The sequence below is a fragment of the Oncorhynchus masou genome, chromosome 23 (assembly GCF_036934945.1).
Source record: "Oncorhynchus masou masou isolate Uvic2021 chromosome 23, UVic_Omas_1.1, whole genome shotgun sequence".
NCBI classification, from domain to species: Eukaryota; Metazoa; Chordata; class Actinopteri; order Salmoniformes; family Salmonidae; genus Oncorhynchus; species Oncorhynchus masou.
Window position 1 is genome coordinate 42,570,241 of NC_088234.1, and position 27,462 is coordinate 42,597,702.

General features: G+C 42.1%; 1 protein-coding gene across 1 annotated transcript in view; it reads left to right on the plus strand.

Annotated features, from left to right (window-relative positions):
* The first annotated feature begins 3,100 nt into the window (after positions 1 to 3,100).
* LOC135509981 (heparan sulfate glucosamine 3-O-sulfotransferase 1-like) overlaps positions 3,101 to 27,462 on the plus strand; it is a 32,292-nt gene continuing 7,930 nt past the window's right edge. The window contains exon 1 of the mRNA XM_064930796.1: positions 3,101 to 3,371. The gene's annotated coding sequence lies outside the window, so the exon portion shown is untranslated. The remainder of the gene's footprint in view (positions 3,372 to 27,462) is intronic.

The following is a 27,462-nucleotide window of genomic DNA, read 5'->3' on the forward strand; positions in this document are numbered from 1 at the left end:
TGAAAAGTACAGTAAATGTAAAATGCACATAAAATCAACAGTGTAATGTTTGGATTCAGTCTTGTGTCAGGTGGACTGTTGTGTCCTCAACTTTGGTCGAATCATTTCCCCAATAGTCTCCAAGTTGTTTCCTTTCAATTGCTATGATGCTTAAGCTAATGCTTTTCACATTTCCTCTGCAAGAAACATTTCAATTTAGCCCATTCCCACACGTGTAAAGGGTTAAGACAATGAAGTCAAAATGCCTTGTTTTGAGTTGATTTGTAAAGCAATTGTGACAACTACTGATGTAAAGGGACTTTATAAAAATGCATTTGATTGATCGATTGGTGTACTTGTTTTGTGTCACCCACAAAATTCTTATCACACTAACATTGGGAAGTGGGATGACTATTCCTATTCAATGCAGACAGCTAATGCAATAGTATTAGCAGTTGCAAAGTTTCATCATAAAGTCACATGTTTATTCTATTCTACTGAGCCAATGACTTTATGTACATATTCTTGTTTTTAACTATGCTTATTGTTGTTGCATTGTCGACGAGAAACCTTCAAGTAAGCATTTCGTTGGATGATGTACACCAAGCATATCCCGTACGACCAATGAAACTTGAAACTATTGAGAATAGCCCTGCCCTAGCCTTGAACTAGTCCCACGTTTGTTGAGAGGAGGCTTACCCTAATTAACCCTTATTTAACAGTATTAACATTGGGATCCTCTCCAACAAACATGTGATGTAGATAATACTGGCTCAGGGTTAGGGCTATTCTTTATGATGAAACTGCAACTGCAAATACTATTTTATTAAGTGCCTGCATTGGATAGGAATGAGACGTGCTACATCCAAATGTTAGCATGATAAGGATTTATTTTGGACAACACCTCCCACATGTGTTTAATCTCTAAAACATGAATGAATATTTAGCCAGGGCTCCAATTTAAGTTGAAGCACTCATTAAATCATTTTTTGGGCTGATAAGACCTTTTAAGTAAGCCTGCTTGCAATTTGTGCAAAAGAGGTAAAGAGTTGGTAAATTGAGTTTCAAGTTCCCCTGTAAGTATGGTGTGGAGATATGGAATGAATAAAACAGCTTTCCTTTTCACTTTCAACTGATAACCCTCAAATACGAGAGGGTCCCTCTCTTGTGATTTGGGATGTTCCATTTCTTACAACCTGGGAGAAATTCAAACTAACTCAACTCTGGTCAACAGTATCAGCTCTGATGACCGAATGGGATCTGCTGTTCTATAAACACAGAGGCACACTTCCCTCATTATTTGACAAGACATGGTGATGAGAGTATACTATGAAAATGTTATTTTATTAACCTCAAATTTGATTTCAGAGGCTTAAAGGCAGCTCACAAACTAAAAAAAAAAAAAAAAACGACATTTAGAAAATAGGATTGAGCTCAAGGATTAAACAGCAACCAAGGGGGTCAGTGGTCAGGTTGTTGAAGTGTGTCTGCCGACTGTCAATGGAATCAGATGAGCTCACAGCCATCGTTATTTAAACCTCGTCACCATTTACCCACTTGTTGACATTAACGGGCGTGTAACAATGTCACGTTTGTCATGGAGTCAGTAGAGTGATGCAGCCATGTCACAAACAAAATAACTGTTCAGGAAATCATAGTCGACCGAAAAGCCTAAACACATACCTGAAGAGGTTCTTGCACCCGATAGGGCATCTTTACCTTCTCATACAGTATTTCGATGGAACAGTATTAATATAAGTGTATGTATTCCTAAAACTATTCTGAAACTGCCTAACATTTTTGCTAAATTCAAAATGTATCAGCTGGAGTCCAAGGTCAGGCCAATGCTCCCGCTGTCGCCCTGCTCTGCTACGGAAGGTGATTACAGTAGCACCACCACACGACAAAGACACACACACAAAAACTCATGCGATCAGATAACACAATGATTAACACTCAGAGCTTACGTGAAGGAAATTACACTGATTTCAAAGATAATTTTTTTTCAAATATTATCTTTGAAATCAGTCTAATTTCCTTTGATGGTCACTTTGAAAAATGTCACCATGGGAGTGAGCAATACATATTTTTTTCACAGCTTGGGAAGCCACCTTTTAGCTGAATCCCCTGGACCCAGAGAGGTGTCTGTGCAAATCACTACTGCTCAAAAGAACATTTCACTTGATGTCTTTATCAAAGTCTGCACATAGCTTACTGCTCTCACTATTATCCAGTGGTTTCATCCAGTCGTTTCCCTTTGCAGTGTCAGAGCTCAGAGAGGTATGTCTGGAGCTCCTGTCTTTAGCCTTACAAACAGAATGCATTTTTAACAAATCAAATACTCATGTGGAGTATTTTCTCTCTCTCTCTCTCTCTCTTTCTCTTTCTCTCTCTCTCTCTCTCTTTGGCATAGGACTGCTGAAATATAGATGTGCCCCCTGTTTGCCCTCTATTTGTCTCAGAGGAGGCAGCAGGGCTAGCCAACTATTATGACACATGTTTTTTTGTAGGTTCAAGTTACTATAGTGAACGGAGATGAAGGTGGCGTACACCTTCCGTGTCTATGGTGAATGTGCTGCCAATTGGAAGTCGCTGCACTGGAGGAAAGGCTTGTATAATAGCAGGCGATAGCCTCGAGGCTTGTTTGATCTCCTCTATTGAAAGAGTTTACAGATGTTTTCAACGGAGACATGTTCACCATCAACTGTGAAGGGATTAATAATTTCCTCAACATCTCAGCACTTAATGTATGATTGATGAGTCATTCAAAATTGTTCTCAGAATCACATTTTGTTTATCAGAGGTGCAATTCGATCAATGATGCTCCGGCATACTAACCTGCAGTGTATAACATAAATAACATGCATATTCACTTGAATTGGAAGTGCAAAACGTAGCTAAAATCTGTAGATGCCCATAATTAAGTAGCCTACAATAATATATGAGTTCACATTAAGCGCTCCTAATAGTAAACTAAATGATTCATTTGTGAAATATTTTTTTTTAAATAGCACCTTTTTGAATTAGTACCGCAGCAATTTACCTGGTCACCTGACACGACTCCTCCCACAGTGCTCCGCAAGGCAGCGCTCCGCACAAATCTCACCACGTTCCGATGGAGTGGGGTTTGCATGTCTGTTTCGAGGGATTGAGTCAAAACAAGCTCTGAAAAAAACGGGGCTCAGTTTCCCTAATGTCCTCCTTCAAATTAATTAGTGATGAGAGTGGCTGATGCTCTGAGTGTATTTCAGTGAGGGATACAGGACGACTGTTTTAGGCTCTTGTAGTCAGCTGCTGGTGTAAAAGTGCAATCCGTTGGTTCATCTGAGACTGAACTCGAGCCAGACGGATGACTCTCGGAGATTCCATCACTATCTCCGACCTCATGCAAGGTAACTAGATTTTGTCTCCTAGGTCTAGGGTAGTCTACTTTTTAGTGCCTTCTCGTCTAATATCCCTCTCTTCATTTGCGACAGGAATTGGGACGCAGGTTGAATGATCTGTGATTGCATTCTGAATTATAATTCATTCTTGCTTTTGGATAAATCGTGAGTAGTTCCAGATCAATGTATTTCCGAGTTATTTGGGACATATGTAGTCATATTCTTGTAATCTACCCTCATTCCTCGTTGGAAAATTCGGGATGACATTCGATCCATAACCTACTGTATATTCAAACCAGATAAATGTTGATCTTCTATCATAGATAACCTGTTTACAAACCTAATATTCTATATTAACATATCCATTCTATATTAATATTAAAGTACTATCCCTCCCTACATTATTCATGCGCATGAACTATTTTTTAAATCTAGGCTATTGTATTTAAACGTATCTAGTCGTGCATATAGGATACAGTGTAACTTTAATAATTGGTAGTGGACATTGGCTCCTAGATACGATAAGGGTGGTTGTATTAAATACATGTTGACGTAAACTGAGGCCTTTAGATCATTTGCATCTCAAAAAACAATGGAGTTAAACTTTTAACACCCCAAATTCGTTTTTACGTTGACGCTGCTATAACCACACTGATAATTGGGCTTTAAGTGGTAAATGGCCATGTCTGTGTCAGCGATTGAGCATTCCAAATGATTGCGGTTTAATTGCATAAATCAGTCGTCGTTCCCGGGCAGCAGCAGCTCTCCACCCAAAAAGCCTATTATTGGGTTCTCAATTTAAGCATTGCTGAGGGCAGAGCCAATGTATAGTCTACAACAGTCCCAACGCTCTTGTCTGCACAATAATCATAGCTTGCAATACAGTTTAGAAAACCCTTGGAACTTTACTTTCATATCATTGAGAAATAATTTTCTAAAAACAAAAGGTTACATGATGGCTTGGAAGAGAGAGGCGCCCAGCTGTTCTAATTAGCTATATAGCTCTGTTGTAACTGGAATATACTGTTGGCTGCAACTCTGTTAAAACAGTGCACATTGAGTGTATATTTTCCATTTGGAGAATCTTTTTTTGGTGACAACATTGTTACTGAGTTACAGTTAATATAAGAACGTCAGTTAATTGAAATACATGTATTAGACTCAAATCTATGGATTTCACGTGCCTGGGAATACAAATATCCATCTGTTGGTCACAGATACCTTTAAAAATTAAAAAATCTAGGGGCGTCGATCAGAACCAGTCAGTATCTGGCCTGACCACAATTTTCCTCATGCAGCGTGACACATCTGCTTCACATAGAATTGATCCAGCTGTTGATTGTGGCCTGTAGAATGTTGCTCCACTCCTCTTCAATGGCTGTGCGAAGTTGCTGGATATTGGCAGGAACTAGAAAACGGTGTCAATCAAGAGCATCCCAAACATGTTCAATGGATGACGTGTCTGGTGAGTATGCAGGCCATAGAAGAACTGGGACATTTTCAGCTTCCATCCTGGTGATCTGCCCAGTACAGTTGAAACTGGGTTTCATCTGTGAAGAACACACTTCTCCAGCGTGCCAGTGGCCATCGAAGGTGAGCATTTGCCAACTGAAGTCAGTTACGACACCGACCTGCATTCAGGTCAAGACCCTGTTGAGGATGACTAGCATGCAGATGAGCTTCCCTGAGAAGGTTTCTGACAGTTTGTGCAAAAATTCTTAGCTTGTGCAAACCCACAGTTTCATCAGCTGTCCGGTTTGCTGGTCTCTGACAATCCTGCAAGTGAAGAAGCCGGATGTGGAGGTCCTGGGCTAGTGTGGTTACATGTGGTCTACGGTTGTGAGCCCCCCATTGGACATACTGCCAAATAATCTAAAATTACATTGGAGGCGGCTTATAGTAGAGAAATTAACATTCAATTCACTGGCAACAGCTCTGGTGGACATTCCTGCAGTCAGCATGCCAATTGCACTCTCCCTCAACTTGAGACATCTTTGCCATTGTGTTGTGACAAAACTGCACATTTTAGAGTGGCCTTTTACTGTCCCCAGCATAAGGTGCACCTGTGTAATCATGATGTTTATTCAGCTTCTTGATATGCCACACCTGTCAGGTGGATGGATTATCTTGACAAAGGATAGAATGTTCAATAACAGGGATGTAAACAACTTTGTGCACAACATTTGAGAAATAGTTTTTTTGTACACATGTAACATTTCTGGGATCTGTTATTTCAGCTCATGAAACATGGGACCAGCACTTTCACTCGTTGTGTTTTATATTCTTGTTGAATGTATATATTTACACTACATAGCCAGAAGTATGTGGACACCTGCTCATCAAACATCTTATTCCAAAAAAATATAGGCTTTAATATTGAGTTTTTCTCACCTTTGCTGCTACAACAGCCTCCACTCTTCTTGGAAGGCTTTCCACTAGATGTTGGAACATTGCTGTGGGGACTTGCTTCCATTCAGCCAAGAGCATTCGTGAGGTCGGACATTGATGTTGGGCAATTAGGCCTGGCTCACAGTAGGCGTTCCAATTCATCCCAAAGATGTTTGATGGGGTTGAGGTCAGGGCTATGTGCAGGCCAGTCAAGTTCTTCCACACCAATCTTGACAAACCAATTCTGTATGGATCTTGCTTTGTGCACAGGGAGCATTGTCCTGCTGATATAGGAAACTGTTTCCACAAAGTTGGAAGCACAGAATCGTCTAGCATGTCATTGTAAAGGGAGAAGGCTGATAGCTAGTCAGTTGTACAACTAAATGTGTCTTCTGCATTTATCCCAACCCCTCTGAATCAGAGGTGTGGAGGGATGCCATAATCGACATCCATGTCTTCGGCGCCCAGGGAACAGTGGGTTAACTGCCTTGCTCGAGCAGAACAACAGATTTCTACCTTGTCAGCTCAGGGATTTGATCCAGCAACCTTTCGGTTACTGGCCCAACGCTCTAACCACTGGGCTACCTGCCATTAAGGGGCCTAGCCTGAACCATGAAAAACAGCCCCAGACCATTATTCCTCACAGTTGGCACTATACATTGAGGCAGGCAGCGTTCTCCTGGCATCCGCCAAACACAGATTCGTCTGTCAGATGAGGCGTGATTGGTCACTCCAGAGAACGAGTTTCCTCTGCTCAAGAGTCCAATGGTGGTGAGCTTTACACCACTCCAGCCAATACTTGGCATTGTGCATGGTGATCTTAGGCTTGTGTGCGGCTGCTCGGCCATGGAAACCCATTTCGTAATGCTCCCAACGAACAGTTCTTGTGCTGACGTTGCTTCCAGAGGCAATTTCAAACTCGGTAGTGAGTGTTGCAACCGAGGACAGACTATTTTTTTTTTACACGCTTCAGCCCTCTGCTGTCCTGTTCTGTGAGCTTGTGTGGCCTACCACTTCACGGCTGAGCCATTGTTGCTCCTATAAGTTTCTACTTCACTATAACAGCACTTACAGTTGGTCGGGGCAGCTCTAGCAGGGTAGAAATCTAATGAACTGACTTGTTGGAAAGGTGGCATCCTATGACGGTGCCATGTTGAAAGTCACTGAAATCGTATGGGTCATTCTAGTGCTGATGTTTGTCTATGGAGATTACTTGGCGGTGTGCTCGATTTTATACACCTGTCAGCAACGGGTGTGGCTGAAATAGCAGAATCCACTAATTTGAAGTGTTGTCCACATACTTTTGGATGTGTGTGTGAGATATATTGTTTGTATATACAGTACCAGTCAAATGTTTGAACACGCCTATTCATCCCCTGGGTTTTTCTTTATTTTTATTATTTTTTACATTGTAGAGTAATAGTGTAGTAACCAAAAAAGTGTTAAACGAATCAAAATATATTTTATGTTTGAGATTCTTCAAAATAGCCACCCTTTGCCTTGATGACAGCTTTGCACACTTGGCATTCTCTCAACCAGCTTCATGAGGTAGTCACCTGGAATGCATTTCAATTAACAGGTGTGCCTTGTTAAAAGTCAACTTGTTAAATTTCTTTCCTTTAATGCATTTGAGCCAATCAATTGTGTTGTGACAAAGTAACGGTGGTATACAGAAGATAGCCCTATTTGTTTAAAGACTAAGTCCATATTATGGCAAGAACAGCTCAAATAAGCAAAGAAAAACGACAGTCCATCATTACTTTAAGACATGAAGGTCAGTCAATACGGAAAATTTCAAGTTTGAAATGCAGTTCCAAAAACCATCAAGCGCTATGATGAAACTGGCTCTAATGAGGACCTCCACAGGAAAGGAAGAGCCAGAGTTACCTCTGCTGCAGAAGATAAGTTAGTTACCAGCCTCAGAAATTGCATCCCAAATAAATGCTTCAGAGTTCAAGTAACAGACACATCTCAACATCAACTGTTCAGAGGAGACTGTGTGAATCAGGCCTTCGTGGTCGTATTGCTGCAAAGAAACCACTACTAAATGACACCAACAATAAGAAGACTTGCTTGGGCCAAGAAACACGAGCAATGGACATTAGACCGGTGGAGATGTCTTTTTGAGACGCAGAGTAGGTGAACGGATGTTCTTTGCAGGTGTAGTTCCCACCGTGAATGTGTGATGGTGTTGGGGTGCTTTGCTGGTGACACTGTCTGTGATTTATTTAGAATTCAAGGCACACTTAATCAGCATGGCTAGCACTGCATTCTGCAGCGATATGCCATCTCATCTGGTTTGGGCTTAGTCCCACTGTCATTTTGTTTTTCATCAGGACAATGACCCAACACACCTCCAGGCTGCGTATGGGCTATTTGACCAAGAAGGAGAGTGATGCATCAGATGACCTGGCCTCCACAGTCACACAACCTCAACCCAATTGAGATGGTTTGGGATGAGTTGGACCGCAGAGTGAAGGAAAAACAGCCAACAAGTGCTCAGTGTAAATGGGAACTCCTTCAAGACTGTTGGAAAAAGCTTTCCTCATGAAGATGGTTGAGAGAATGCCAAGTATGTAAAGCTGTCATCAAGGCAAAGTGTGACTACTTTGAAGAATCTACAATATATTTTGATTTGTTTAACATTATTATTTTTTTTGGTTACAACATGATTCCATATGTGTTATTTTACTATTTTGACATCTTCACTATTATTCTTCATTGTAAAGAATAACTCTGGAAGGAGTAGGTGAGTCCAGACTTTAGACGGGTGCTGTATAGATAGTTTTATTTGTACGTGTTGTGCTTTAGCTGAGCTTATTCTTTTGAGGCAAATATATTTGTCCAGGCCTCAATAGTTCCTGGACGAGCACCACTCATTCTCTCTGTCGATAATTCTGTTACAACTTGTAAAATGATTCTGGTGTGTTATGAAAGTAGAGAGCTTTATGTTTCTGGAACCAAATCACAATTGAGAATTCATTCACATTTCGATGGAGTATTCGGGTGTTTTGGCTGCCAGAGCCAGTTTTACTCTGAACATAACATACAATGGCCATGGATGTTAAAGGTGCTAGGCTAGCCTACAATCCGCAACAGTACATCTTTTGCTGGGGCTGTAGCGTCCACAGTTCCTCTATTTTAACATAATATGTAAGTCTTTGATGAAACTGGAGTGAGCGAGTCGTACAAACTAGGTGTGGATTTCACGAGACAATGGGCTGTGTGCTCAGAAGGGCGTGAGTGCACCTGTGCGGCCGTGTGCTGCGTTTACGGCGGTGGTGTGATCTTTCCATCAACTTTATTACCCTGTGTGAGAGCTCCGTTCCTGCTGCCTATTTCACTTCATGAATATTGGGACTTGGGGGACTTGATCATCATTTTTCTCTAGGTGGTTGGTCGAGGGGGCCTCAATGAGAGATTGCACTGCATCAGTTATTCTGCTGACATGCAAAACATTTAGTGACTGTCAACCAAAATATAGTTAGTGTCGAGTTTTCCTTTAAGATGAGCCAGGAGCTTTCTATATCACTTATGACAGGGCTAGACTTATTCATTATTGCCATGGGTTGTCTCATTCGACTGTAATTAGAATAGTGTGGGTGGTGTAGATGAATGAATGCAGTTTGATTTTGGAAAGATAAAATACCTTTTTTTTTTTTTCTTCAGTGTAAGATTAAACGCATCTGGCATCCAGTCCTGTGTTCACGGCTGTCCCTAGCCTTTTGGGGGGCTCTTAACGAAAACATTTCAGTAAAGCAAGTCTGCTGCAATTCTACTAATTTTGCCATGGGGTGGAGATGCATCTATTTTTTAAAAGCTAATTTCCTCCAATTTTTCCACATTTTTGCCAATGCTTATGCCATTTAATATGATATCTGAGTGAGCGGGAATAACAAAATCAATGGGGGCACACTGGAGGTCCGGGGCCCAAAGTATGTGCCCTGCATGCCTTGTCAGTAATTCCATGCCTAATAAAGTTTAGATCTTAGACTAAAGAACAGTTCTAGCTTGTGGCTGAAGCATAACCTACAAGGTATTGTAATGGAACCATTGCGAGCGGGTTGCTAGTAGCACACTGAACTTGAGCAGGTCTGAGAAGACAAGGTTTCGCCTCATGGACAACCACTCAGGATGGAGGGTCGGGCTCAACTCGTTATTTTCGTACTTCACTGATTACCATGAATGGTTCATTGTTTGTCTGCAGCAGAATCATTGTCACGTTTGTTTGTTGGCTTTCTTTTTTTTCTATAGTAGCCAAGGACGGGGCATGCAGGGTTGAGCAGAGAGCAAAGGGAATTGGGGATGGGTTAGTACGGAGAATAGCTGGAGGGTGACTGATTCAGATGCTGAATTCCAAATGGACCCCGAGGCACTCTTGTTGCTTACACCTATCCAATTCTTTTAGATCTACAGGAGTGCCTAGGGGATGGGCTAGGGTCTATTTGGAATTCAGTTATTAAAAACAGGATGTTAGTGTGATCCGGCCTACCAACACATGAGGTACATTCTAAATCCCACAGTGTCAGGATGTCACATGAATACATGTTTGGCCAAATGCAGTCTACAGACTAATGCAGAAGCAAGCAATGGCAAAATAAGGCAGTGGAGGAGCTCCTCCCACCAAATATCCAGCACTGCAGAGAAAGAGGGGGAGATTGTGAGCGAAAGCATCTCTGATGTACTAAAATTAACCCCAGGGTTTCATTTGATGTATTCCATGTTACTGTGTTACATTTCACTGGATCTAAATGATATTTTTCAAGTTTTCTTCAACACCAATGAAAGACAACACAAGATTGGTATTAATATTAAATGAGGTTGTGTTTGCTTAATTAAAATAATAACTGTACCAGTGGAAGGAATGGCACAGTTTTTTTTTTTTTTGCAAACATGTAAATGTATTCCCCCCCCCAAAAAAATGTATGGGAGAAAATGTTCCCTCAGGAAGTGGAGTATCTATCATGAAATCAAGTGTTTTCAACAGTAATGTGTGCCAGATTCTCCAAACCCTAAAGTCTGGAGTTCATATTCTCCAGTTAAACTGGAGGCCTATCTACCTGATTTGGCTATTTAGGGATATTTGAATGCTGGAGGGATATGAGGCTGGGGTGTGGCCTGTTCTGTTGCCATGGTGAGAGGGCAGGTATTGCATGTCAGGTTCTCTTTCAAATCTGAGCAGTCGTATATGTCCTCAACAATTGACTTCGATTGACGCTAATAATTATGTCGCTCATCGTAGAAGCATGGTGACTCATTCATTGTGCTTCTGGCCTGTGCTGAACGTGGCAGTAGCCTCATGTGGCCTGTGATTTCAACCTCTCATGGACCCAGTAACAACCTGTACTACTGGTGGGTCCTTGTTGATGACTACCACATAATTGTACGACTATATTCAACAGGGAGTGTTCATCATAGGCTTACATTATGATGGCAATGTTATACAGTACAGTGGCCTATTTTCTGCCTGCCTGTAGAACCTTCATTGCCATCCCCTGTGTGCTTATTACTGATCAACACTTCATACCAGCCTTTGAGAAGAATCGGGCGATTAGCGACAACTTCATGCTCATTCCCGCTATCTTAGAGGCTTCCAAATCCTACCTGTGCAATTGTTTAAGTAGCACGGCAATTTAGTGTGGGGGCGGAACACACAATGCTCATTGTTTACATCTTCGGCAATCTAGTGCTGCGTAACCGTAGCATGTAGCCACTTCCCCTGCTGTTCTGTCCCTTTTTTGGTGGGGGGGCGTGTTAGCTAGTGAGTGTGGAGACTGTGAAGTTAGCTGTCAGGCCTTCTTTCCTCCTTCCATTAGGCGGCTCATAATAGACAAGTCACTGTAAGTTACAGTACAGGGGAATAACTAGGCTAATGCCCAGATTTACATATTTGTACAGCATTCCATTATTCATGAGTACGGCAGGGTTTTGCGCGGAGCGTATTGCTACTTAGTCTATGTCTCTCTGGCTGATCCCACTTTGCCTGATCCCACTCTGCCGGCTCGCCTGCCTTCGCACCAGTAACCAGGAAACCCCATATGAAAAAGCAGTATTGATACTGTCGCCGTCTTTAGCCTCTTGTTGCTCGGGAGCCGCCACGCTGTTGCCTCAAAAGCCCAGCGTCTGTGGTCTTGCCCGAGGAAAGCCTTGTTAAAGGCACATGGATTTTGATGAGGTTTTCCTAGATGCATTCTACGATCCATGCTACCAGACGATGGGCTTTGTTCTGCTCAATTTGCTGTCATTTTGGAATAATGGGATAAAGGGATAGAGGGAGTGGGTGAGGGCGCTTGTAGATGGGGAAGAGGGTCTGACATCTAATTCAGAATGTATTTTATGGGTAATTTTTTTCATCAGGGATTCTGAGCTCGGCAGACGCCATAATTTCCGTGTGTTATGAAGTAGATGTATCATTCCCCTTGTTGATGACTGGCAGCTAATTTATTCATTACCTTTAGTTCCCTCCCTATCTCCTCTGTCAGATGAGTAGGTACATGTCACGCAGATCCCTCGTTATTGGGTATTGTGTAGCATACAGGCTTTTTCGTGTTGCAGCCTTGCTATGTCATTTCTGCCACACTTAGGGGAGAGATCGAGTTTGAGTGCGGGTGGGGGGGGGGGGGTGGTGGTGTTTGGATTTCGGCAGAGTTCAGGTCTTATGTGTCAATGTCATTTGTTCATGAAGAGTGTGTGTGTGTGTGTTACAGAGTAGACACCAGACATACTTTACCCTTGTGATGGATGCTGTAAGTTCGTTCATTTGTAAATATTTTTCTTCTTCTCATGTATATAAAGTATGCCAATATTCTGACTCTCTTGGCCTCAGAATAGTTTTAAGAAATAATTTACGGAAGTTATTTTTAATTTAAATATGTTTAATTGACTGAGGCTCAGCATAGAGGCATTTCTAAAATGTATTTTAGGATAAGGGCATTCATTTGTCTGGGTGCCTTGACAAGGTGATTTAGGAGGGACCTGTTTTAGGGGCCACTTTATGCCCATATTATGCATGTGTGAGGTGTAGTCATAGCAACTGTTAGGTGAAGATCAAGCTGTTGTCACTCATTTCTTAAATGAAATCGGAGGTAGCTTTGTAATTCAGCAGGGGCTTTTATCAAAAGTTTTAGGGGGTTTTGTTGGCACTTAATAAAATAATTTTAAAAGAACAACAAATTATAGCAAAAGGTCAATGTCAACTCTACTGGTTCTCACATGGCACCAGGAGTGGCATTTGACATTTGTAATGAGCAAAAGATTTGAGTTGGACTGAAACTTGCTATTTATAAGCACTGAGGTTTATGTAGGTGAAAAGGTCAATCAACTTCAGGGCAAGCCACATGCATGCTGTGCTCTTATGAATGGCTTGTAGTTCAGTGTTTGTGCCCTGCCATTGAACTCCATATTGTGGTGTAATATGGGTCAGTGACAAGGTGCCATTGGGATAGGGGCAGAAAGAAGCAGCACAATGATATCGCTGAAGCCAAATAGGGCTGTATAAAGGCCTCGGATATAAACATGTATGGCTAATTCAACTTGTATGGAGATTGTTTGAGTAGTAGGCTGGGTACCAGAGGGGTTCAAGGGTCATGGGCACACAAGGTGGTCAGGATGGGGCCCAAGGCAGTGGCATCTAAAGAGACACCTGTTGATGGCACCTGTTGATAGGTTATGAAAGGTATCCTGTGAAGTATCTGTGTGACTTTAAAATGGTCTACCCTTTGCCAGAGTGACAGTCTAAAAGAAATCTTGACTTGGTGCTTTCCATGGACCTGAACGATTCAAGTCCGTTGCTTTGGGTCTGTATTGCCAGCACCGTCTTAGCCTTGAGCTATGCCTTTTTCTCCCCACCACTTGTGCTATATTTGATCATTTCAGAAGTGTATACGGGATGTGGTCCAGTAAATTGTATACGAGAGGGAGCCGATATCCACAACGTAGCAGTGGTAGGCAGAAGGATGTGATTGAATGCAAAGCCAAATCCGCGGGGGACAGTCATTGCCCGGCAAATTAAACCATTACCTCCCCAGTCTGAGTTAAATATGAAGAAATGACTCATTTAATGTCCGATTTAGTCCATAATACAGCCGCATAAGCAATGGCAGGCGTTCATTCCCTGATGTTAATTCTGCTCCCTGGTGAGATAAGGGCCGCAATATTGTCATGGGATGTATTGGACGTAGAGCTTTTATTAAAAGATGCCCAATGCGAGAGAGAAATGATTCTGTTGTGATTCATTGAGAGGACTCTCCGTTCTGGAGATTCGTCTTCATTATCCGCCGGAGCGCCATTTTTACAGATAACACTGCTTCCTCATTTGCTCGCTGAGCCTCAATTTTCCCCGAACAATATTGCAGCTCTTTAGTGTGGCTCTTGCAAGAGACAAGTGGAGCTATTCTCAATGTGCACATAGGATTACAAAGGTTAATCATCAATTTTAAAGCTAATCTTTGTTAAATACCAATAGAGCTTTGGCGCTTGCTTGTGATGCAGAATGGTTCATTTGGGATTTATAGGAGATTCAAGGAAGCGGGTTGCATCACCCCCTTTCCCCCAGTTCCCACTAAGCTATTACTGTGTTTCCTATTGTTTTAGACCTGTGCTACTATATCTGAACTTGTTTGAACATTGGGCTGTTATATGAGGCATATGACTACTTGACGATTTACTCGTACACTGTAGGTGTAAAAAAAAAACATTGGGATGGTTATGTGAATATCAAAGCCAATTAATCCCTCATAACATGTTTGGTTTTTTTGGTCATGTTGTCTTCTACAGGCGATAATCACACTTTGAGCAGTCAAAGGGACAAACAGGAACTGTATGTGAGTCCCCTTGACTACTACATATTCACTGTGGAGTGGAGATAATTATGGAGTTTGGTAAATTATGCAATCGAGGCCACAATCGCTCTTCCTCAGTCTGGGAGAGTGAGTAATTAATTCAAATATTTTTTTTTTCCACCAATGATTATTCAGATGACTGGGAATAGGAGCGGCAGTCATTATCTGAGTATTTTGGCACATGTCTGCTTGGCTAATTAAATGTTCAACTACTACCTATTCAGAGGTCTGAAAGGTAACATTTTTACGGAGTAGGAACAGAATGGCCTTGTGATGCTAACCTTTTAAAATTGCCGTTGAATATTGTCAAAGGTTAAGTATCAGAGGATGTCAAGAGGGAAGGCGTGATGTGCACTGGCCAGAGGTAGAGGATGTTTTGTGCTAGGTGTTTTATATTCGGGATGTTTGAGTCTGCCTGTCTGGTCGAAGTATGGTGGTGTCCATTGCCTATGTAATCTAAGGCTTGGTAGATGTGTTTGTGTGCTCAAAATCTGAGGAATTGCGACGGGATTTGCTGTTGTTTTTTCATCTGTTTCCCTCCGTATGGTCACCATGACCAATAAGGCACGTTCATGTCAAGAGTAACCTTGAACATGCGTTCTTTTTTAAATTTGTAATATTGGTAAGCCTTTTCTGCTCCATGGGTAGTGTTAGACTTACGGGAAATCCGAGCAGAGTAAATGAATGACTTTGGCAGTAATTCAACCGATAATGTAGACATGACTTGCACAGATAAAGCTTCAAGAAAATCAATGAACTGAACAAATCTATTTCAAATCTATTCTAAATAGTCTAGGCAACCCGTGGCATTCAAGCGTTGCAGAAAAGCTTACAATGCTTCTCTTAAAATTATTATTTTTTTTTTACAGATATTACTTTGAGGTTACAGGGCTCCTATCTGGCCATCGACGCCGGCAGACACAGCACAGCGCCAGACAAGGCCAACGAGAGATCCCGTAGATGCTGCCCTTTTCAATGGCTGTTTTTTTATCCCCCCCCCTGCCCCCTCCCATTATGCCTCTGATGTTGGGTCCACAAACTCCTCTAATTAAAGGATTCATCTTCAATATGGGCTCTCTCTCGTTGGAATGTATATCGCTGCAGAACGTGGGATGATAAAAGGCGTTATTGGGTGTGCAACCTCCACCGCCTCTTATCTCCCATAAACACTTCAGTTGGTTTACAGGGCCACGGAGGCGGCGGAACGATGCGCAATAAGCCAAAGGCCCCGATGACTTATTCATAGGAAGCGCAGAACAAGAGGCCACGGATGAAAGTGACAGAGAAAGGTTAGGGCGATAAGTCGTTACAGTTATGATAAGGCGTGTCAAAAAAAAAAAAACTTGTGACCTGATTTTTAAAAGTTTGACTTTAGAGATAATGACTTTCGGACTGCTCTGAAACAAAATGCTTATGGACGTGTGTATGTTTGGAAATCTAGTTCTTTGGGTTGGTCAAATAGCGTGCAGGGGAACGTGAGAGTTTTGGGGCTTGGATGACTGACATGGACTTGGTGGTTGTCCATTAGGCCAGAGCTCCAACTCTGATATTGTCAAAAAGAACCCTCCCAAACAATTCCTGACTACACAGTCATAACCTCATTCTGTCAGACAGTAAAAGCTACACAAACAGAATCACTAGCTATTTCCCTCTTGGGTATTAAATGTACTTTGAGTCAGAAATAATTACCATGTATTTTTTTCACACATTCACCCTTTTTTTTTTTTTTAACTGATAACGTAGACACCCTCTAAGTGAAGTGCTAGATTGTTTTTCACACTCACAAAATCTCCCTTGAAAATGGCAGACAGCCATAGAGATGGGAACTGGGGGTACAGCATCACTGGGGAAGGGCTTGATGGTAATAATCTAATGGTGGCGCCCAGCTTGCTAACACGACTACCAGGTGAAGCTCGGATGCTGTTTGTGTCGGCCCAATCAGCTCTCTGCACCTCTGCTGTCCTCTGCTTCAGAGCTGGGACGCAGCGAAATGGAGCTAGAGATTATCATTATAGATAAACGTGTCCCCTGCAATCTATTCCGCTTAATTGTGGGAAATTACAAGGATGCCGCTGGAAGCTTAGCACAGGGACAGTTTTGTTTGTGTCCAAAGGGATACAAAGTGTGCTCAGACGGCAGCTGAACGAAACGCATACGTTCTGCACTGACCGACAATCATGAGAAGTATGCCTATGCATTCAAAGCATGACAGCGAACATGAAAGCATGTTTGTGCTGATTCATGTTTGTGTTTTTTTCTCCGCCATCTTGACCTACATCATCAGAGCCGTGTGTTTTTTTAAATGTATTTTTAGGTTACAATCAATAGGCAGCATGCATGCATGTAGTGCAACAACTTCTGGTTATCTGAGAACTCAACACTGGGATCGTCTCATGTGAACATTGTTTGTAATGAGATCAAGGTCACTCACTGTGTGCAAATGTGCTTCCAGGTCTGTCAATACCGATCCATACCACTTATGATCTGCATATCTCAGTCTCAGCTAGAATGGTTTACAGATAGCATACACTGCAGTAAGATACCCAACACTGTGGGAAACTGGGAAATGCTTTGGATCCAATGGATTATTATTAGAATGAGTTCCCAGCTGCATCGGCAGTCGAAGCGCTCCAGTGCTTGGCACTCAGCGTTGGATCACAGAAGGGCCAGCTCAAAAACCCAAGAAATGTCTTGTCTGCAGTGCCTGATAAGTACATATTTGTTGCGACGAAAATGCTGGCGAGGCCACACTGTGTGCGTCTTCCAATAGGACACTATTGTGCCAGAACAGGGAACAGAATCCAATATGTAGAGGAACATGACATGTACCAGCTGTAGATTTGTAGAAGATCAGAAGTGAACTCTGTCTGAAGTTACTGGTTTTACTCCTCTGTAGGATTTTGGTAGGCCTACATCTCTGGAGGGTACATGCAAGCTGTGTTGAGGAAGAAGAAACACCAGGACGTCCATAGAGTTGGAGAATTCCGGGCCTGTATTCATAAAGCTTTTCATAGTAGGAGTAAAGATTTAGGATGTGTTTTTTTCTCTCCATTTAGTTCATAATGAATAAGGTTATATGGGACGGCGTGACTGGGCCCTTATCCACAAAGCATCTCATAGTAGGAATGCTTATCCAGGATCAGGTTCCCACCAGTCCATATAATCGTATACACTGTGTACACACGTTAGGAAGACCTTCCTAATATTGAGTTGCACTCTTTTAGTCCACCGGAACAGTGGTGCTGGCCCATGTTGACTCCGATGCGCCCCCGCAGTTGTCAAGTTGGCTGGATGTCCTTTGGGGTGGTTGGACCATTCTCGATACACACGAGAAACTGTTGAGAGTGAAGAAAAGGAGGGAAAAAACAGTACCGTTGTAGTTCTTGACACTCAAAGCCTGGCACCTGCTACCGTACCCTGTTCAAAGGCACTTACATTTTTTTTTTGTCTTGCTCATTCGCCCTCTGAATGGCAAACATACACAACCCGTGTCTCGAGGCTTAAAATTCTTTCTTTAATAACCTGTCTCCCCATTTTGATGTGGATTCAACAGGTGACATCCGATAAGGGACCATAAGCTTTCAGCCAGAATTCACCTGGTCAGTCTGTCATGGAAAGAGCAGTTTTGTACACGTTGTACATGATGATACAGAAGGCTTAACTGATCCTAGATCATGCACATACTCTCTTGCTCTGCGCAGATGGTGAACAGAGTGGGTTGGATGTGGAGGATAAACAAACAGACTGACGGTAAACAAAAACGCATTAATTCGCTAAGTGGTTATGTGAGTCTCCGATCGGTCTTACTCCTTTCTGCAGTCTTCCCGCTTGCTGTGAAAACTTTGTCAGCACTAAACAGGCCCTGCTATAGTTCCCTCGTTAAACTATTCATCAGATAGGCCTCATCAACGATGAAAAGTATCCCTGCAGTTTATCACAAGATGCCCTGCTTTTTATTTGATGAAGTAATTAATCCATAATGTATGTGTGTATTGCAGCTTGTGGGAGGCCTGGAGAGTCTGGAGAGAAAGCCAGGCTCAGCCTTCTAGAGAATGAACAGGGAAAAAGAGCGAGAGAAAGCAGAAGTGAATTTGTTTTAATTAAGTCGGGGGGGGAGAGGGTGGTTGTCTCCGACTCGGCTTTTGTGTTCACTTTTAGAAGAACTATGGACCGATGACTTTACGAGGAACCCCGAAACAGAGATCAGACTCTTTGCAACGGCTTAAAGATGCGCGATGAGCTAATGTGTTTGTGTTGGCATGCTTGTCACCGACGTTGTCACTGTGTGCACATGCTTGTGTCTTTGTCTCTGTGTGCGCATGCTTGTGTCCTTTGTCTCTGTGCGCATGCCTGTGTCCTTGTCTCTGTGTGCGCATGCCTGTGTCCTTGTCTCTGTGTGTGTATGCCTGTGTCCTTGTCTCTGTGTGCGCATGCCTGTGTCCTTGTCTCTGTGTGCGCATGCCTGTGTCCTTGTCTCTGTGTGCGCATGCTTGTGTCCTTGTCTCTGTGTGCGCATGCCTGTGTCCTTGTCTCTGTGTGCGCATGCCTGTGTCTCTGTCTTACTTAGCTGTTTTGTCAGAACTGGCAGATGGCATGAATCTCATCTAGCCACTCTGTGATTGGAGCCTTTCTCAGTGTGACTATCTGACCGACTGTGGACTGCTTCCCTGAGTGAGTCGGTGTAGGTTTTTATTAACGGTCGCCGTTCATTCAGGGGTGATGAGTAAGTCGGCCTGTTTTGTCTGCCAGAATGCCTCTTAGGGAATCGACGTCAGTTGATGCTCGGAGTAAATCGTCAGACATTGACAAATGTCAAAGCAACTCCGGGTGTATGTGCCGTGCCTTCCGAATGTATTCACTCACACCCCTTGAATTTTTTTGTTGTTGTTCCAGCCGGAATTTAAAATGGATTGAAATTGAGATTGTCTTACTGGCCTACACACAATACCCTGTAATGTCAAAGTGGAATTTTGTTTTTAGAAATGTTTACAAATTTGTGTTAAAAATGAAACGCTGAAATGTCTTCAGTCAATAAGTATTCAATCCCATTGTTATGGCAAGCCTAAATACGTTCAGGAGTAAAAATGTGCTTAAAGTTCCATAATTAGTTGCATGGACTGTGTGCAGTCTGTGCACAATTAGTGTTTCTGACATGATTTTTGAATGACTACCTCATCTCTGTACCCCACCCATGCAATTATCTGTAAGGTCCCTCAGTCGTGAAATGAAATTCAACCACAAAGACCAGGGAGGTTTTTCAATTACTCGCAAAATCCAATACAACACATTACTGAGTACCGCTCTCCATATTTTCAAGTTTAGTGGTGGCTGTATCATGTTATGGGTATGCTTGTAGTTGCTAAGGACTGGGGAAGCACAGTCAAAATCTGCTTTCCACCAGACACTGGAAGATGTCTGAATTTGCCATTAATCACCGTTAATCACAACCTACAATAAGCTAAAACACAAGGACAAATCTATAGTACACTGGAGTTGCTTACCAAGAAGACTATGAATGTCCCTGAGTGGCTGAGTTAGTTATGACTTAAATCTGCTTGAAAATCTATGGCAATACTTGAAAATTGTTTTTAAGCAATGGTCAACAACCAATTTGACAGAATTTTATTAAACAATAATGGGCAAATGTTTCACAGTCCAGGTGTGGAAAGCTCTTAGACTTACCCAGAAAGACTCACATCTATAATCATGGCCAAAGGTGATTTTATAATTTTTAGTCACTCGGGGTTGAATACTTCTATAATCAAGATAATACAACAACAAAAAATCATGATTTTTTTATTATTATTTTTTTTTACAAATGTTAGAATTTGCCTTCCAATTTGACTATTTTGTGTAATAATGACAAATCCCACTTTGTAACACAGCAAAATGTGGAAAAAGTCAAAAGTGAATACTTTATATGGTAAAGCAATGCATATATTCAAGCTGAAGAAGGGTAGAGCCATATCAGATAAATATATGGCTTTGGGTAGACCAGTCATCCATTTCTGTTTATCATATATCTCCACTGTTTCAGAGTGAGGGATGTTTATTGGCTGCCAGTCCGTGAAGGAAAAAGTACTCCAATTGTCATACTTGAGTAAAGGTAAAGATACCTTTTTTTTATAGAATATTACTGAAGTCAGTCACCCAGTAAAATACTACAAAAGTAAGTCTGAAAGTATTTGATTTTAAATATACTAAAGTATAACAAGTAAATGCAGTTGCTCAAATATACTAAAGTATCAAAAGTAAAAGTATAAATCATTTAAAATTCCTTTCATTAAGCAAACCAGATGGCACAATTTGAGATTTTTAAATGTACAGATAGCCAAGGGCACACTCCAACACTCAAGACATAATTTACAAACAAAGCATTTTTGTTTAGTGAGTCTGCCAGATCAGAGGCAGTAGGGATGAACAGTGATGTTCTTTCAATAAGTGTGTGAATTGGACATTTTTCCTGTCCTGCTAAGCATTCAAAATGTAACGAGCACTTTTGGGTGTCAAGGAAAATGTATGGAATAAAAAGTACATTATTTTCTTTAGGAATGTAAAATATACATAACCCCCCCCAAAAAAAACAACTTCAGTAGAAAATACTTTCAAGTACTACTTAAGTACTTTACACCACTGCTGCCAGGGTATCTAGTCATTTCACAAATACACAAAATGTCAGTACTTGCTAGTGGCAAACTCATTGGAAATACCAATATGTATTAAAGTGTTGTAGGCTATCCCCATTTGCATTCTGGCATTTGGATGTATCGTGGTCCACAGGGAGCACTCTGATTACAGGCGCGCACATGCATGTACACACGCACACAAACACACACGGAGCTCCAGCCATAAATGCTGCTAGCTACAGATGGTGGTGGGCAGACGGGTGTCTAAATGGGAGATGCTGCTCTCGGCAGTCGAGCCGACTGCAGTTAAATGAACGAAAGAGCGCCACTCCGCCATAGACTTAACCAGAGAGAACACCAGATTAGAGTTAAAACACCACAATTAGTGTCTGCGCCGAGGGCACGTGTGTCTGTACCAGTTAATGGCAGTTTACCGGCAGCACACAATGAATGACTCGGCTGACATGTGGGTGCGGATTAGGTCGTCGCCTTACTCATGCGCTACAGAAATAGCCTAATAGCTGGCGCTCCTCGCTTTTCTCCCAGCTCGTGCTGCCAACAGCTCCCCAATTTCAGCCAAAACAAAGATTTTCTTCCTTCGCCCTGCTTGTTGTCATTCAAAAATTAGCATATGGAGTGGAGATGTGGGAAGGCTGTCGTAAGTGGTGCCTTTTTATAAATAGAATGAAAAGATTTATATTTCTGTGTGTGTGGTACCATCTTCATCGAGAGAAGGACATCTTGGGATGTTGGTTGTTTTGAAGACTGGGATCAAGTTTTGTTGTTGGAGTGCTTGTGGGTTTGAGTTGAAGCAAAGCTTGCATCAATTATTGGGTTACTCTGAATTACTGCTAGTCTGGCAAGCCAGGTTTCACACAATGTTGAGTGACAAGTTCATTGTCAAGATGGTGCCGACAATGTTGCTAGCTCCCAGGGAACTTTGCAGTCATTGTTTATTTTTGTGTTCTTTTTTTACATTATTTGATCAGAAAGTTTCTAGTATAATTTAATATGACCGACAAGCACTTCTGGACATCAGATCGAAGATTAGTCACCACTTTACGGAGCTGGATCCTTTGTCAGGACTACCCGAAGCAGTTTTTAGTTAACTGACTTGCCTAGTTAAATAAAAGGTTAAGAACAAATTCTGATTTACAATGACTGCCTAACCTGGATGACACTGGGCCAATTCTGCACCACCTTGTGTGACTCCAAATCACAGCCGGTTGTGATGCAGCCTGGAGTTGAACCAGGGTCTGTAGTGAAGCCTCTAGAACGGAGAGCAGTGCCTTAGACCGTTGTGCCACTCGGGAGCCCCAGTTCCATTCATCACAGAAGCCTTTTTTCCAAAATGATACTGCCAAAGAAGAGGAAGGTGAGCTGGAGTTCTTGTCTGATTTTTAAGGAAAAGGGCAAACCACCCTTCGCTTTCTAGTATACTACTTCCTAATGTACAGTCTCTAGACAATAAAACTTTGCGAGCTCAGAGCGTGGATCTCCTACCAGAGCGATATGAGAGACTGTGACTTACTCTGCCTTACAGAGACTTTGTTGACAGTGGAGGTGCTTGATCAAGCTAAAAACAGAAGTGTGTTTCATGATAAACAACACATGGTGTGATTGTAGGAATGTACCAACCCTCAAGAGTTTCTGTTCCCCTGACCTGGAATACCCCACACAAGCTGACACTATGCTGGCACTCAAGGAATTACACTGGACTTTGAACAAATCAGAAACTGAATATCCTGAGGCCACATTCATTGTAGCCAGGTACTTTAACAAAGAAAATGTAAGAAATTCTCCTGGAATTTCACAAACACATTCTACTATGTCTCAGACACAATATGCATGTGGCAGGGACTTCAGACAATCGTGGACACAGACGCCTCACTCCCAGACAAGCGAAAACACTCCCCCCCCTCTTCGAGGAAAACGACACAGAGCCGCCGACATGGGCCCCACTGCTGACGAGTACTGTGGGCTCCCGATCTCTGTAGCCGACGTGAGTAGTACCTTCAAGCTTGTGAACCCTCGCAAGGCTGCCGGCCCGGAAAGACATCCCAAGCCGTGTTCTCGGAGCATGCGCAGACCAGCTGGCTGGAGTGTTTACGGACATTCTCAACCTCTCCCTTTCCCAGTCTGTCGTCCCCGCTTACTTCAAGATGGCCACCATTTGTTGCTGTACCTAAGCAAGCCTGCTGAACTAAATGACAATCGCCCTGTAGCACTCTGTCATCATGAAGTGCTTTGAAAGGCTAGTCAAGGAACATACCCGACGCACTGCACACCGCCCTATCTCACATGGACGATAGGAACACCTATATGAGAAATGCTGTTAATCGACTGCAGCTCAGCTTTTAACGCCATAGTGCCCTAAGTTCAGGGCCTAGTGATATTAACAGGCCATCAGACTGTTGGAACAGCCATCACCAGTCGTCTACCTGGTGACGCACACTCACTCATACAAAACACACACGCAAGCTATCATACGCACACGCCGCCAACACTGTTATCACATGTTACAGAGACATTGAACCACTGGACACTGTATTTAAGTTCATGTTTTGTCATGTGCACAAGTACGGTTAAATGCCTTTCTTGCTAGCTGAAACCCCAACAATTCAATAATGAATAACAATGTATTACTGGAAAAATATGAAATGCACAAAGTAGGTAAGTAAGCATACTACATACAGGAAATATTTTCATTTCAATACCATATGTTCATGTGCAGGGATAATGGAGAGACGGAGGTAGATTTGCGTTGGAGTGACTGACTGAGTGTGTGTAGGGTATACATGGGAGTGCAAATGTTGAAATAAAAGGTCAATAAAGTTGCAAGGTGAACTCGGTCCGTGTAGCTATTTAAATACTGTATCCCCTCGACATAGTTCATTCTAATACTACTGTACATTGTATTTGAGTTAGTTCATACACACCGCGTGTTTATTTTTATGCTGGATTCACGACGTACTGTAGCTCACTCTGATATATCTACTGCTGTACATATCGGTTGTACTATATCTTGTGCAAATTTCATATGTATAGATTGCATTTTGATTGCTGCTACAGTGGTATTTGGATTGTTAATTGGATTCGTTCCCGCCGTTGTTGATTTCTGGTGTCTTTTGTGTTTGTTTCACAATTGAATCATTTGTGTACTTGTTTGACATCTTACTGCATTGTTAGAAGCTAGTGACATAAACATTTCGCTGCACCTGCTGTAACACTTGATGAACTGTGTATGCGATTAACACACTTTGATTTGGCAAATCGTTTAGCTGCCAAGTGGGTAGAAATGGCCAAATGTTTACTTGCTGGCCACCAGGGGGCGCTGTAGGTACGGTATACATGAGTCTAACGCCAATTTGATGAGCGAGCAAGTCTCCTACCAACCCCTCCCGCCCTTGCAAAGAGTGTCTACAAGGAATGTTGCAAGAACCTAGGCTATTGAATAGCTTGTGTACTGTACTCTTTCTCTGGTGCTTAATGATTTAAAAAAAAACAGTCTTTTTCATACATTGAAATTAATGTGTCCTTAACATTTTCTCCATAGAGTTCTGTGTAAATGTTTTTTTTCTGTATTCTGAAACGTTCATCATTAGTGGCATACGTCAGTCCAGCAATATCGAGTAAACCACAACAACCGAGGAGTTCAGGGTTATATTTATTAGTAACCAAACGGGGAGAAAAAAAAAAGGAAGGACAACCTGGACATAAATATAATTTCAGTTTTCTGTTGCACAAACAAAAGTTTTGCTTCAAGGTCTTAATAAACACGACCCAGTCTTTCTTTCAGGTCTGTTTGCAATAAATACTTATTTTCAATGACTCCCTATAGGAACAGTGAGCAGAACGACAGATTTTTACCTTGTCAGCTCGGGGTTTTAATCTTACAACCTTTCGGTTACTAGTCCATTGCTCGAGCTCATACTGTTGCTTAGCGCTTATTCAGACTGGTGGGAGTTGAGAAGAGTCTGTAGACTCTACTTTTTAATTTACATTGCCTTACATTTGGCCATGGCTTGGCAACTCTACATTCTGGCTGAGCAGCAATATTTCAGGAAATATCAAAGTAGTCAGTAAGCATGTTTTTAACTAACTGTTAATCAACTATGTGAGCAACTTCTCATCTAAACCAAAGTGCCCTTTTGGGGTGGCAGGTAGCCTAGTGGTTAGAGTGTTTGGCCAGTAACTGAAAGGTTGCTAGATTGAATCCCCAAGCTGACAAGGTGAAAACCTGTTTTTTGCCCCTGAACAAGGCAGTTTACCCACTGTTCCTAGGCCGTCATTGAAAATAAGAATTTGTTCTTAACGGACTTGCCTAGTTAAATTTTTAAAAACACTCCTGAATATTGCAACAATTCCCCAGCGTGTGCAGAAAATTAGAAGTTTTATTGTCCCATCTGTAAAACTAAATTAAGACAATAATAGCACTGTGAATTACAAACATTCCCGGGTTCGAATCACATGGACAACTTTAGCATTTTAGATACATATTAAGTTTGCAACTACTTACTAAGTTTTAACTACTTAACTAGCATGTTAGCTAACCCTTTAACTACTAGCATGCTACCTTGTTTAAAAAAATGTTAACCTTTATTTAATTATGCAAGTTTGTTAAGAACAAATTGTTATTTATAATGACGGCCTACCCTGGCCAAACCCGGACCAATTGTGCGCCTCCCTATGGGACTCCCAATCACGGCCGGATGTGATACAGCCTGGAATCGAACCAGGGACTGTAGTGACTCCTCTTGCACTGTGATGCAGTGCCTTAGACTGCTGCGCCACTCGGGAGCCCACCACAACCTTACCCTAACCGTCACCCTAACCTTATCACCAAGCCTAGCTAACTTTAGCTGCCTAGCGAACCTAGTGTGTTGGTGTGCGTGTATATAATAGAGAGAAGATATTTATTGTTCTTTCCTAGTATGTCAAGGAACATTAACAAAGAAGTGAGCCTCCAACCTCCCTTCCCCAACCATCCAAAATGTCTCCACCCAGGAACCCCCCTCCCCATACCATTCCTTCCACGTGGGCCTGAAAGCAAGAAGGTATAAAAAACTAAATATGAAAAATAGACGTTCTAATTGTTTAGACATGTTTATAGACAAACTGTAAACCAGCCTAGGGTCAAGGACTGCAGTTCTTTCGCGATGAAGGCATTGTGTGTGTGTGTGTGTGTGTGTTTTTGAAGTTGTAATCAGGCATCTAAGAGGGAGAAAAAGAAAAGGCGTGTGAAATGGAGAAAGCTGGCAATTAGTCTTTCTGCTTGTACTGTAGATGAATGGGCACTGGGTTTAAGGTCTTGTAACAACTCGCTATGCAGACGACAGTGACGACAGAATGAACGAGATGGGGGGAGAGCGTAAGATAGATGGAAGGATGGCTCCATACCCTGACCTCACTGTGTGTGTGAGCTGCAGTTGGTTTTGATCATTCCATCTCCTCCGCAAGAAGAGCGGTGGTGCGTTTTGATTGGGCTTGAGTCTCACCTCCCAACATAATCTATCACCACACTCCGCTGGCGTCCGGTCCGCTTGGCTATTCTCACCATGGTAACAGGCCCCTGGAGCCTGGCCGAGGGCCATCCGGCACAGTACGACCCAGTGGCCCACAGAAAGGGCCAGTGTGACTACAGTGTAGTCTAGCACAGTTCAGTTAGTGATTCAGTTAGTGATATGCAGTTTGCGAATGATTTTGTTTTTTATGAACAACTCTCTATACAGACTAGTGTCATGATTCGTTTTTCTGAATGGCTCATTCATTTTAGTCTTTAGTTTTAGTTTGACCTGCTGGCCTCAATGAATTCTACAGCAGGGTTATTAATATGCGCTCCTCTGGTGACTGGAGACGTGCTCCGACAAACAACGGTTGTATATGCGCACAGGCAAAATAGATGAGGTTGCAGGCAGTATAGAGAAGAAAAATACATGTTTAGAGCTGATAATTGATCACATGGTGCAATTAATATAATGTTATGATGGACACTTTGTAGAGCCAAAACATACACAGCCTCTGCTCAACAAACTCGAACTCAAGAACTAATTGTTTGGGGTGCTGCAGTTCGCAAATAATGTTGTACAAATAATGTAATTATCCTCACGGCAATCAAGTAATTAATTCCGCCTAGTCGTTCACAATCTAGTCCAGTTTGCGGCCACAACTACACCTTGTTTTAAAATGTACTAAAAAATAATCTTATTTGTATCCCAAGCAATCAATAAATGTACGTTGTTTAAA